The 13,298-nt window shown below is 34.8% G+C and overlaps 1 protein-coding gene across 7 annotated transcripts in view; it reads left to right on the top strand.

The window, feature by feature from the left end:
- Positions 1 to 13,298, top strand: part of LOC106882996 (opioid-binding protein/cell adhesion molecule) — a 794,708-nt gene that overhangs the window by 733,950 nt on the left and 47,460 nt on the right. The gene's annotated exons all lie outside the window — the stretch shown is intronic.

Genomic DNA, 13,298 nt, shown 5'->3' with positions numbered 1-13,298 from the left:
CTTAGAAGAGTGTAAAAGTGCCTTTGCAAATTAATATAATATAGGTGATGTGTGAAACTACAGAAAAACTTAATTTTTAGCAATAAATTTGTTTAATAAAATTCTTATCACCAATTTCATGGGCTAAATTTCTTCCATATTACCATATAATGTTGAGACTTTTAAGTACTGCAGATACCATATTGTTTCCAGGGTACACAAAAGAATTAGCTGGTTTTATTGAGCTTCAGCCCAGGAGGTGGTCATGCCTTCCAAATTGTATCTGAGGAATTCCATTTTTTTAGCATCAACATAGGGACTAATACCTTCAGGGCATCTTCCAGGTTGGGAAGTAGAGCAATGGCTCCTGCAAGCATGTCTGATATTAGAGCTAAGCTCTTAGAGAATCTAATAAGAAACTTCTGTGCAGTGATTTGTTCGAAGCTTCCTAAAGTATTAAACACCATTTGAGAAAGAAGGATTCACTTTGCTGAACTCTACACTTCAAAATGGTCTTAATTTGTTGATCGTTATGTGGATGTCACTAAGAGAAACTGTCCCTTGCTATGGAAGATAGTGATGAATGAAAAACCAAGGTTATATGAATTAACCCCATGTTGATGATAACAGTGATAATTACTCCAGCCAAATGTGACTTCCTTTTCCTTGTAGATTAAGGTATTTAATGTTTTAAAGTATGAAATTTGTAGTTTTAATTCCTAGAAATTAATATGCATTTAAAATTTTAATGGATTTGGTCCATTCAGAACATAATACATATAATCACTGATAGAGATGCATGAAGTTCAAAAACATCCAATGTAAAAGCCACAAATCTCAAAACTTCAAAATTGCAAGCTATAAATCCTAAATAAGTGAAATCAGTATAGTAATACTCATCAGCGTTAATATCAATTAATAGTTTTTCGTGTACTTCTGAAGTCTGATTATTTTATGATAGCAATGTTCTACTTTCATTTGCTATGCTCCCCTTTATATCAAATATTCTCAGTATAGTCATCCATATATTTGAACTATTTAGGTATATTTTACAATTATTTGCAAGTATATGGTTAACGTGTTTTGCTTCATTATTACATGATTTCAAATTTCCATCCACTGTCTGTTGAGAAAATTCTCAATGTTTAAACATTTTGATGGCGATACTAAATTCAGTGAAATTTGATAGTTTGTCAAGCTGGTGGATTGAACATTTCAGAAAATTCCTCCATGTTTGATAGATTCACTGGTTTAGGAACTGGTTGAAATCTTCTTCCCAGTGCTCCATATTCTTGACTGGTCTATCAGTGATGTATTGCCCGATTACTTAACTGATGCCATGGGACAATTTCTGTCACTAGAGAGGGTTGTTGTTATAATTTGATATTGTCCATACTAGACTCATTCCATATGTTTGGATTTCTTGAACTTTTGCAATTCAGCATTTCTGATTTTTTTTTTTTTTTTTTTTTTTTTTTTTGGATAAGCATGGTGCTTTAAGCCTCATCTTGAATTTATCTATTTAGTGAGTGATGGGAATTGTAAAGAGTTAGTTGTAAATCTTGTACATTTTGTCCATGAGCCTGCTAATTGAGCTGGAGTTCACATTTTTGAATCTTGAGTATGATCATTTCAGTGACAACATCATTAACTTAAGAAAAAGTATTTGTCATTCATACCAACCTCTGAAGTGAAGAGGGAGTGGCAAAGTCCTTATATTTGGCAGAACTGTGAATCTTGTTGCAATTAAGCCATTTGCTATTTAGACTTTTGGGTGTTTGAAAGGGCACACATGCAATCTAACCTTTGTAAGTATTATATAATGTTCTTTCCAATGTTCAGTTCTCATAAACTGGTTACACATCTTTGAAATCCACTTGTCCAGTCATTTTGAAGTCAGTAGGATGCTAGTGCTTGGATCTTAGATACATCTATGTAGTTTTATGTCACTTCTTCTGGTGGAAGTGTTTATAACGGTCATACTCTGCATCCTGAGATAAAAGTCCAATGCCATGCTGTTAGTTTTTTCAACGCAGTGGTCACCAATCATGCATCAGAATCACCAATCATGATGTAACATAGTGTATCATAGTGTCTCTCAGTAAAGCGGATATAAAGTAATATTACCTGCTCATTGATGCCTACATTCATGCACACTTATACACATATATGTTTGTGTGCATGATTATGTATAGTGCTTGGATAAACATATTTCTAAAGTATTAAGATGAAAGTTAACATGTAAATTTGTGAGGAGAGCAACAGCACTGAAGATAAAAGTTTCAATATATTGATGTATAAGTGTTTAAAGTTTTTGCTCTTCTCTTGTATGTTGATGTGTTTCACATAGCTGTTATTGCTACTTAGTCCCAAGTTAACTCTGATAATGTAAACCTATATTCACAGAAGTCCAGTTCTGACCATGCCGTCTTTCTTTTAAACATTGCATTGCATCTTGCTTTTTCCTAAGATAACAGGGAGTTGACACGGATTTGGCTGTTATATCTACCAGGTCAAATGACCACATAGTGGATTCGATATTAATTCATGATACAAGCGATAGATATGGTTCACATCCTATGATTTCTTGTTGAGTTTTCAAATTTTATATTTTGAATAACTTTTCAGAAGAAATATTGCATAGAAATTCTGGTCAGAGATTATATAAAAGCATTATTAAAAAAAAATCTATCATATTTTAGAGATATTCAAATATGAATATCAATATTTGCTCGATATATTCTATTTTTAAATTATATCATTTTATAACTTCGAAAAATATTAATTTCTTAAATCAATTCTTCTATTTTATCTTTATAAGAATACTTTTCTTTCATGTTTGCTATAAATATTTCTCATTATGAATGCCTTCAGCCATACCTGAAGCAATGTCATGTTCATATGATTAAGTATTCAATACACATACATTCATACATATAGATTTATTATGGAATGTGTAAAAATACAGAAATAGCTTATAAATATACTTACTGATAATATAAAGGTATATATATTTGCATGATTTTATTCATTATATATATATATATAATATATATATATATATATATATATATATATATATATATATATATATATATATATATATAAATGCATTTATATATTTTCTTCATGTAAGTATTTTGTAAATTTATTTTTTATAAAGAGAAAAATTGTCTACTATTCTTTTGAATTAAGAAAGTATTAAAAGTATTAGTTGTTTTTGCTCTTTAGCCCCAAACCAGTCAATTTGAACAGACTTTATGTTCAAAAACATGACTGGCTCTATATTCATTTCAGGAATTGTATGCCACCCCACTACATTATCCAATGTATCTGTTTTGATGTAAAGGAGATTTGGCTTATATTTCTCTAAGTCTAATCAATTGGCGCACGAATATGTTAGAAAAATATATAAGAATTATTGTGCCTATAAAATGGGATTGAAATTTTATTCTATCTGACAACATACTTGTTACAAATAATTACTTATCTCCATATTCATGTTAATTGCTAAAAAGCATTTTTCTTATCTAGACAACTACTCTATATTACTGAATATATTTTATGTGCAATATGTTTTACTTTATCTTATACATCCAGAGAGCAAGGTCAATTAAAACTCTCTGATATGCCTAAGTAAGATGATTGCTTTAAATGATATATAATTCAAGGAGTATATCACAAAGTGTACATCTAATTATGAGGTATCTACTCTTCAGGAATAAAGTGATGACAACTTTATAATATTCAATAATAGAGTTATTAACTGATTAACCTTTTTCACAAAATTGTATTCTATTTTCAGTATTCCAAAATAATTGTAAAATTGTTTTCTGAGACGTTATTGAGTAAATGAATTTACTCTATCAAGTTACATGAAATGTATAACCTTTCTATTTTACGAACAAGCATTTGCTATTGGAGAAAATATTCATTGCTAAAAATACACTTACTTTAAATCTCTCCTGAAATTATCTACAAATTCAGAAAAATCTAATAAGTGCTGGTATACAGAAAAATGTGCATAAATTTGTTAAGAATCAGAGAGAGATGAAATGTAGAAGTCATCTTGTAAATACAACTGAATTTGGAAACCAGCAAGTGGTTTGATGGCTTGAGAAATAAGAAAAAAGCTATGAACTGCTAATAGAAAGATAGAATCAAAGAGAGTTAGCAATAAGAAACAAGTTGTATATTGAATTAGAGAGAGCGAAGACCATTTAAAAAACAGAGGCTATTATATCTTTTATATGCCAGTGTCCAAACATATTTTTATCTTCTTTTCGAAAGAGTATTGTGTCTAGTCATCAGCTGATAATAACAATGAAAGAACTCCACGACTTAGTTACTAATTATTTTTAGAATTGTGATGAATTTCCCATGGCACCAGAATGTAAGACATTCATTCTTCTTGCTATATTTATTATTTCCTTCATTTCCTTTTGTCATTATTGTTATTGGTTTTATTATTATTATTATTAATAACTGTTTTATTGTTATTGCAATCATCATTTTTTTGTACAATAATAATCAATATTGTTAACTGCTGGGAATTCAAAACCATCTGTTAATTTCATTAGGAATATTGTAATGTTTATGCATGGCCTTAGAGGACACATTTTCCTACATCTTGAAGGCAACAGAGAACAACTGGCTGTATGGCTCTTCAGAATTAGATTACCTATTTGGTTAGAAAGTGAGATACACATTTGAACATATTAATACAACTTTATAACACATACTGTTTTATTTGCTTTGTAAAGAATGACTGACCAGGAAAAGTTTCTCAATTTTTGCCAACAACAGCATAAATTTTAGTGGGTTTCTTATCCCAAATTAAATCTGCTGACAACAGAATTCCTTAATGTTGCCAGGGGAAATGTGTTTCATTGTAAGTTTGCAGCTAAATTGTATGGACTACATCGAACTTTTTTTTACACTGAATTATTCCTCGCATATTCATACATAAAATGTCTAAGCAGATAGCTTAGTTGCAAAAACCTAATAGCTGCTAAGAACATTGGAATTCTAGATTTAAGTAATTTCAGGTTGATATTAATAACTCGTTCCTCTTCAGGTGAAACAATAAACAACAGAAATAAATATACTGAAATAAGCATGGTTAGAACATGGTAAAAATTGTAAACACTCTTAAAAGTAGGAGATGATCATTAGAACCAATACCTTAGTCAATTTTGTGAATTTAAGTGAAAGTAAAGTTATAAATAATTTTCCCTGAAAAGGATGCCCTGGAAGTAGTATGGAATCATTCCAAGGACCTTCAAAATTGAGGACAATGATAACTAGGAAAGAAATGAGAATATGCCATGAAGGAGTGAAATTATAGTGCTTTCAGGGAACTATAAAGAGGCAATATAGAAAGCTAGGTGTCAAATAGACTTGACTAGGAAAGCAATAGAGGGCAGAGGAAATACTCATTTTGAATAACAAAGCAGTCAATTTCTATGAATCATTGAGAAATGTGTCCAAGGTACCATGCAGTGGGATTGAATCCTAAACTACATGGTTGGAAAACAAGTTCTTAACTACACAGTTGTACCTGCACCTATATATATAACATGTACATGTGCTCTTTGTTTAACCACAGTGAAGCTGCAAATATTTAGAATCTTCTTGATAATATTAATTGTGATTTGATATATGATTGTTCATTCTGTATATCATTGAAGATGGTTGCACTAGAAAGGAATGAAGCTGGTATGCTCTGCATGATGTACAAAATCAGTGTATGTGTATGACAGAACACTGATGGATTGCGAAAAAAGTTAGGCATAAGAAGAATTAGATGCAGTATGCAAGAGAGAGACTGTGTTGGTTTGGTCATGTGATTTGTATGGATGAAGACAGTTGCATAAAGAAGTGCCAATGACTTAAGTGGCTAGAAGTTGTGGAAGAGGGAGACCCAGAAAGACATGGGATGAAGTATTGATGGCCAATCTCAAAACACTGAGCCTTACAAAGGATATCCTAAAACTACCTTGGTAATGTCCTGTCAACGTTCTCTCCCTCCCACCCACATTTCATCTCCTAACACCCACCACTTCCTCTAACACCTGAGAGCAGAATACTACAACCCCTGGCCTTCTCAGTTACCGTTACTCCTTCCTCCCAGTTACCTTCTTCCCCCACCTCCTTTCTGCATTTTCTTTGTGCTGCTTTTCATCATCAACTGCTTACTTGCCTGCTATCACCCTCAGTACCCTCACATATCTGTCATAACTCTCACCTCCAATCCTCTCCTATGTTTCTCTCCATCATTTACTACAGTCACCTCATCCTGCCCACTCACCTAGCTCAAGCCTCTGTATCACCTCACCTATTCTCACTACCTCCAATGTCCCTTGTGGGCATGTTCCAACACATCTCTATCATTTCTCTCACTCCTTTTATCTTATTCTCCAACCCTCTTTTGTTTTCCAGCTGAAGTATCCATGTGTCTATTCCACAGTAAGACACATATTTCTGTCTCCTCTACACCTTAAATCTCTCAAATTGCTTTCCCCATCAGTCAGTACAACCTCCCCTCCCAGTTGAGGGGTTTTAGTCGTCTAAGGTACTTCATGACCCTGTCAGTGCTGGTGTTGTGTGAAAAGCACTCGTGTTGGGGTCATGTAAAATGTACTGGTGACGATGCCATGATAAAAAGCACTTGTGATGGTGCCACATGAAAGGCACCCAGTGCACTTTGTAAAGTGGTTGGAATTAGGAAGGGTATTTAGTTGTAGAAATCATACCAAAACAGACTATGGAATCTGATGTGGCTTCTGGCCTTGTAAACTCCGGTTTAACTGTTCAACCCATGCCAGCATGGAAAAGAGATGTTAAATGATGATGACAATCTTTGTGACATTCCTTTATTTTCCTTTTGCTTATCCCCCCCCCCCAGCCTTGTATTTGTTCACACCACATGAATCAATAATTATTTTGGCCCAACATTCAGAAAGCTATAAGTAAATTGAATTCTTTTCATATACTTTATTTCTGAAACCAGTTGTAATATTTGCCTGATAAACGTTTAGTGCAATTTTGATTTCATAAAATAATACATTTTACGTAAATAGCCAAATAAAAAGTTATCGCTTTCCAGATTACATTCTTTATTTGTAAGAATATTTATCAATATTTGTATACATATTACACCAAGTACTTAATAACCTTAACATATTCTCTACGTATTTATAGGATGTTTAAAAGCATCTATTTTCTTGTGCAATAGAAGCTATTGTTAATTGATATTTCGTTAACACACTGAGCGAAATGCTTAGTATTTCATCTGCCGCTATGTTTGGAGTTCAAATTTGACTGAGGTCGACTTTGCTTTTCATCCATTTGGGGTCGATAAATTAAGCACCAGTTGTTACACACTGGGGTCGATGTAATTGACCTATCTCTTCCCACCAAATTTCAGGCCTTGCACCTATAGTAGAAAGGATTATTAACTGATATTTCTACTGTTAAATATCTGCACATGCACATTAATGTCTGGGTTCGTATTTTATAAAAATTTTAAGAATAATTACAACATTTATGGTTGGAGAGATTCAAAATTAAAAGTAGAGTAAAATTATACATTTATTAAATTTACTATATCATAGATCTTCGCAATGGCCAAATGACTTATTTGGAAAGGCAGATTGAATGATGTATGTGATGTGATTGTGTCATTCTGCATAGTAGTAAGACGTGAGCCTTAAATGCAGAATATTTGCAAAGATTAGAAAAGAATGAAGAGAGACTACATCACTGGATGTGTAATGCTAGTGTACATCAATGAAGGAGTACAAATGAATTAGTAGAAAAACTGATCATCATCATCATCATCATCATCATCATCGTTTAACGTCCGCTTTCCATGCTAGCATGGGTTGGACGATTTGACTGAGGACTGGTGAAACCGGATGGCAACACCAGGCTCCAGTCTGATTTGGCAGAGTTTCTACAGCTGGATGCCCTTCCTAACGCCAACCACTCAGAGAGTGTAGTGGGTGCTTTTACGTGTCACCCGCACGAAAACGGCCACGCTCGAAATGGTGTCTTTTATGTGCCACCCGCACAAGCCAGTCCAGGGGCACTGGCAACGATCTCGCTCGAAAATCCTACAGGAGCCAGTCAGGCGGTACTGGCAACGGCCACGCTCAAAATGGTGCATCTCATGTGCCACCCGCACAAGAACCAGTCCAGGGGCACTGGCAACGATCTTACTTGGCTTGCCGGGTCTTCTCACGCACAGCCCATTTCCAAAGGTCTCGGTCCGTAGTCATCGCCTCGGTGAGGCCCAATGTACGAAGGTCTTGCCTCACCACCTCAGCCCAGGTCTTCCTGGGCCTACCTCTTCCACGGGTTCCCTCAACTGTTAGGGTGTGGCACTTTTTCACGCAGCTATCCTCCTCCATTCTCACCACATGTCCATACCAGCGCAATCGTCTCTCTTGCACGCCACAACTGATGCTTCTAATGTTCAGCTTTTCTCTCAAGATACTTACACTCTGACGGGTATTCACATTGACATTACACATCCAACGGAGCATACTGGCTTCATTCCTTGCGAGCTTACGTATGTCCTCAGCAAGAGTGCAAGAGAAAAGCAATATTTTAAGGCAGCGAGCTGGCAGAATTGTTAACATGCCGAGCAAAATGCTTAGCATTTCATCCATCCTTACGTTATGAGTTCATATTCTTATTTCTTTATTGCCCACAAGGGGCTAAACATAGAGGGGACAAACAAGGACAGACAAAGGGATTAAGTCGATTACATCGACCCCAGTGCGTAACTGGTATTTAATTTATCGACCCCGAAAGGATGAAAGGCAAAGTCGACCTCGGCAGAATTTGAACTCAGAACGTAGCGGCAGACGAAATACCGCTAAGCATTTCGCCCAGCATGCTAACGTTTCTGCCAGCTCGCCGCCTTGTAGTTCAAATTCTGCCAAGCTCAACTTAGCCTTTCATCCTTTTAGGGTCGATGAAATAAGTAGCAACTGAACATTAGGGTTGATGTAATCAACTTAACCCCTCCCCCAAAGTTTCAGGCCTTGTGCCTACAGTAGAAAGGATTATAGGCATGTGAAGTGTACAGAGGATGAATACTGAAGAAATAGAGGAAGATCACAATTTGAACTTAAAAAAAAGTCTTGCACATTGTCACATAGGCATTTCTAACAAAACCAAGTAGACCAGTTATTATTGCTATTAATATGTATTTAGAATCCAGGTATAGAAGCAGAAGAATTCTTAGCAGTTGTCCATAGTTATCTTCTTTCGTTTTGATTTTCAAGGAAATATTTGCATCAGCAAGGCTGCTGACCTCTATGACTTTTTTCTTGTCTGTCACAAACAAATATATTCCACCTGTTATGTTTGTATTTGGTAAAGGTTTTGATGGGAATGTTTTATCAATAATCTTTGTGTTGATGTTTATGCATGCTTTCAATAATGGGGAGATTATATTTATCCCAGGGCAGTCTTTTTCGGGTGGCATTGTGTTTCATTTTAGCCACAATATCATAACACATTGGGAGACAATGCCTTAATGACATTCTTGGACAGCTGCTGTTTACATTTGCAATATCTTCCAGAGATGTAACATCATTAATATTTTCAGTTTTGTCATGGGGCTCCAGGGCTCCACTCTCTTGTTCATCAGCCATTTTGTATCAATCTTCTGCTCTTGGATTGCAAACACATAGCCTTTGAAGTGTGATGTAGCAGTCATAAGTTCAAGGAAGGCTGCATTTCATGCCAATATAAATATCATCTGATACTGAGTATTTCTTACCCTGGTTTTCTTTAAGATATGTTAGTCCAGCTGTGTTTTGGTTGTATGGGAAGCAATCAGGTAGAGAGTACTTCCTCAACTTACAGCATGTTGCTTGCTTTGCAGCATTAAGTTTAGGTACTTTTTTTTTTTGCTGCTTTTGTTTAGTGATGCTATATGACAAATATTATACATCATTTGAAGTCTGTCTACTCTAATCTCAAACCTCTTCTTAGATAGAGCCTATCAACATCACTTCCTAGTTGATGTTAGGGCCTTGTGAATTTTAATGTCTCTAGAGTGGATTTCCTCTACAGATCAGTTAACTTTTCTAAATGTTGATATCAGAACTGGAACTGCAATTTCATTGTGGGATATTGTCTTGTAAGAGGAGAGTTCCAACTACCAGAGTTTCTAAATCTAGAATAATATTCTTGAGTCACTTTATCTTTGTTCACAACATCTTCATATGATATATTTTCATCAATGCCTAGATATTTGTGATATCCTTTGTGTGAAACAAGTGAGATAGATCATTGAAGCACAGGATTTGGATTTGAGGAACTGAATATTGACATTCAGCAATCAAATAGGAAGACTTTTGGCCAAATTCCATTCCAATGTTGACTGAAAATGTAATTGATTGAAGCTGTTTTAGACATTGTAAATATTTTTAGCAGAAATCTTCAGATCATCCACAAAGAATTATGCAGTTGCAGACACTAGCATGTAGCCATTAGATTCTGTAACAGAAATGATAATAGATTTAATGTTAACATAAACCGAATTATAAAAAGCCTATCCTTAGAATATTCTCTTTGAAATATTTATAACATTAGAGATGATCATTCCACTCTCACTTGTAAGTCACTGCTCCAGTCATTGTGAGTCTCTCAATGGTAGTGCGTAGAGTTCTCTAGCCATGAGTTGAATACTTTCCTAAAGGAGGGATTTCTGTTGAGATTTCTTACTCCAAGCAGTACAGTTTTATTTATCAAATGTTCTTCAAGCAGATACTCACTCTCCCTTCTTTCCACTTTACTGCCCCATCAGTCAATAAATTTGTTGAACTCACAATGATTTTGAAGGAATTGGCTGAATCACCTTGTGTAAAGCTTGTACCTACATCATTTGTCCATGCTATAGTAAGCCAATTTAGTATATCAACCTGGTTTTCAAGGTCTTTTAAATAGACATTTTAATGGATTTCTGTAGAAGAGCAACCTATATGAATGTATGTAGGTGTATATATGTGTATGTATGCATGTATGTGCATACATGTGTGTGTGCGTGCATATGCATATATGTGTGTGTGTGTGTGTGTGTGCATACATGGTCACACATATGCACAAATATTTAGTTTTCATTGATATTGCAGTTGATACAAAAATTGATTGAATTTTATTACATCAAAAGATAATATTTTCAACAAGAAATCTGTTTCCTTCTTCAGTTGTCCTTTCAGTTATTGAGTTTTTAATATGGATGTATTATAAATAAATCAACATTATGTAACAGTGATATTTATTTTGTGTGTAAAATGCTTAAAATATGTTTTTGTTATTTAATGTTTTAAATAGTAAATCAATAGGTTGTGTAATTGATATCCTAGAAGCATCAGTTGTGGCGTGCAAGAGAGACGATTGCGCTGGTATGGACATGTGGTGAGAATGGAGGAGGATAGCTGCGTGAAAAAGTGCCACACCCTAACAGTTGAGGGAACCCGTGGAAGAGGTAGGCCCAGGAAGACCTGGGCTGAGGTGGTGAGGCAAGACCTTCGTACATTGGGCCTCACCGAGGCGATGACTACGGACCGAGACCTTTGGAAATGGGCTGTGCGTGAGAAGACCCGGCAAGCCAAGTAAGATCGTTGCCAGTGCCCCTGGACTGGTTCTTGTGCGGGTGGCACATGAGATGCACCATTTTGAGCGTGGCCGTTGCCAGTACCGCCTGACTGGCTCCTGTAGGATTTTCGAGCGAGATCGTTGCCAGTGCCCCTGGACTGGCTTGTGCGGGTGGCACATAAAAGACACCATTTCGAGCGTGGCCGTTTTCGTGCGGGTGACACGTAAAAGCACCCACTACACTCTCTGAGTGGTTGGCGTTAGGAAGGGCATCCAGCTGTAGAAACTCTGCCAAATCAGACTGGAGCCTGGTGTTGCCATCCGGTTTCACCAGTCCTCAGTCAAATCGTCCAACCCATGCTAGCATGGAAAGCGGACGTTAAACGATGATGATGATGATGATGATGATGATGATGATGCTCCAGATGACTAAAACCTATGAAAAATTAGTAGTTTTTTTTTTTTAATTCTGAAAGTGACAATATTTACAAACATTCACTTGTAGTCAAAATATTGGTTCCTATTTCTGGTAAGCTGATGAAGATTTTACAATCCTGACATGCAAGAACTAAATATTTTCAATGAGATATATTGATAACAAAATGGAAATTATGGAAAATCTTTTTTAAAAATCATAACAGTTGAGATATTAAAACTAAAGTGCTAATTTATAACTCATAAACTAAAAGTTTACATGTCTCTAAACACATTTTCTGTATTGTGCTGTGATTCAAGAAAAGCTGCACTATCTTTGATTGCTCCAACTTATCTTAGCTTCATGATACAAAGAAACAACTACAATGCGCTATGCCATTCAGTTCATACTTATGATTTTCTCATTCAGAATATACTAGCATCGATTTTATATTTATTTTCATGGGATGGGTGCATCATACACTTGATTTTTTTTTGTTTAGCAAAATAATCACTTCAGTGTTGTTTAGAATCAACAGCAATATTTTAGCACAACTAACTGAACTAATTAAAAAGCTGCTACAATTAGCTGGCATGCTGTTGTCAATCCTCTATGTTGTAATTGACCATTTAGAGTGTTGTAGGGAACTGGTAAATATTTAGGGTATGTGCTTTATGTTCTAAAATTTTACTAACATCATTGTTTTGAGGAAGTTGGATTCATTGAGAGCAAATGAATTTAGATATTCAAGAATATATAAAAATTGGTTAGCAATCTAGTAAAGAATATGGGCCTGTTATACTAATTAATAATGATTTTATAATAATTTTAGTGTAATATGTATTTTATGTTTCAGGTAGAAGAAATTGCCTTTTCATATTTAGTTGTCAATAACAGCAAAAAGTCTTTTAACTTGTTTAAAATTTTAAAGAAACTAGCTCTTGCACTCAAATTAATCTACGTACCTAATTTATAAAATTTTAACTATGCAAATTAGAATTAATATATTTAATACATAAGACATTAAAGGTCTACTATAAGTAATTATGTATTAAAAGCAATGATTATAATCAATGACAAATATTTTCATTTTTCTGGCAAATAGAGGAAACAACTTTGGATACATTCGTCTTTATCGTGTTACTTTCATGAAACACAATGTTCATCTTAAGACAAGATCTTTGTGGGAAAGATTTACTTTAACTTCTCCTTTTCGTGGCTAAATAATTTTTCTAGTTTACAAACTTTTTCTGCTTATTATTTTCAAACATCACTAGTTTCCTTA

This window comes from Octopus bimaculoides, chromosome 4, assembly GCF_046866305.1.
Source record: "Octopus bimaculoides isolate indiv1 chromosome 4, ASM4686630v1, whole genome shotgun sequence".
Lineage (NCBI taxonomy): Eukaryota > Metazoa > Mollusca > Cephalopoda > Octopoda > Octopodidae > Octopus > Octopus bimaculoides.
The sequence above is the reverse complement of the archived record's forward strand: the minus strand, read 5'-3'. Positions and strand labels throughout refer to the sequence as shown.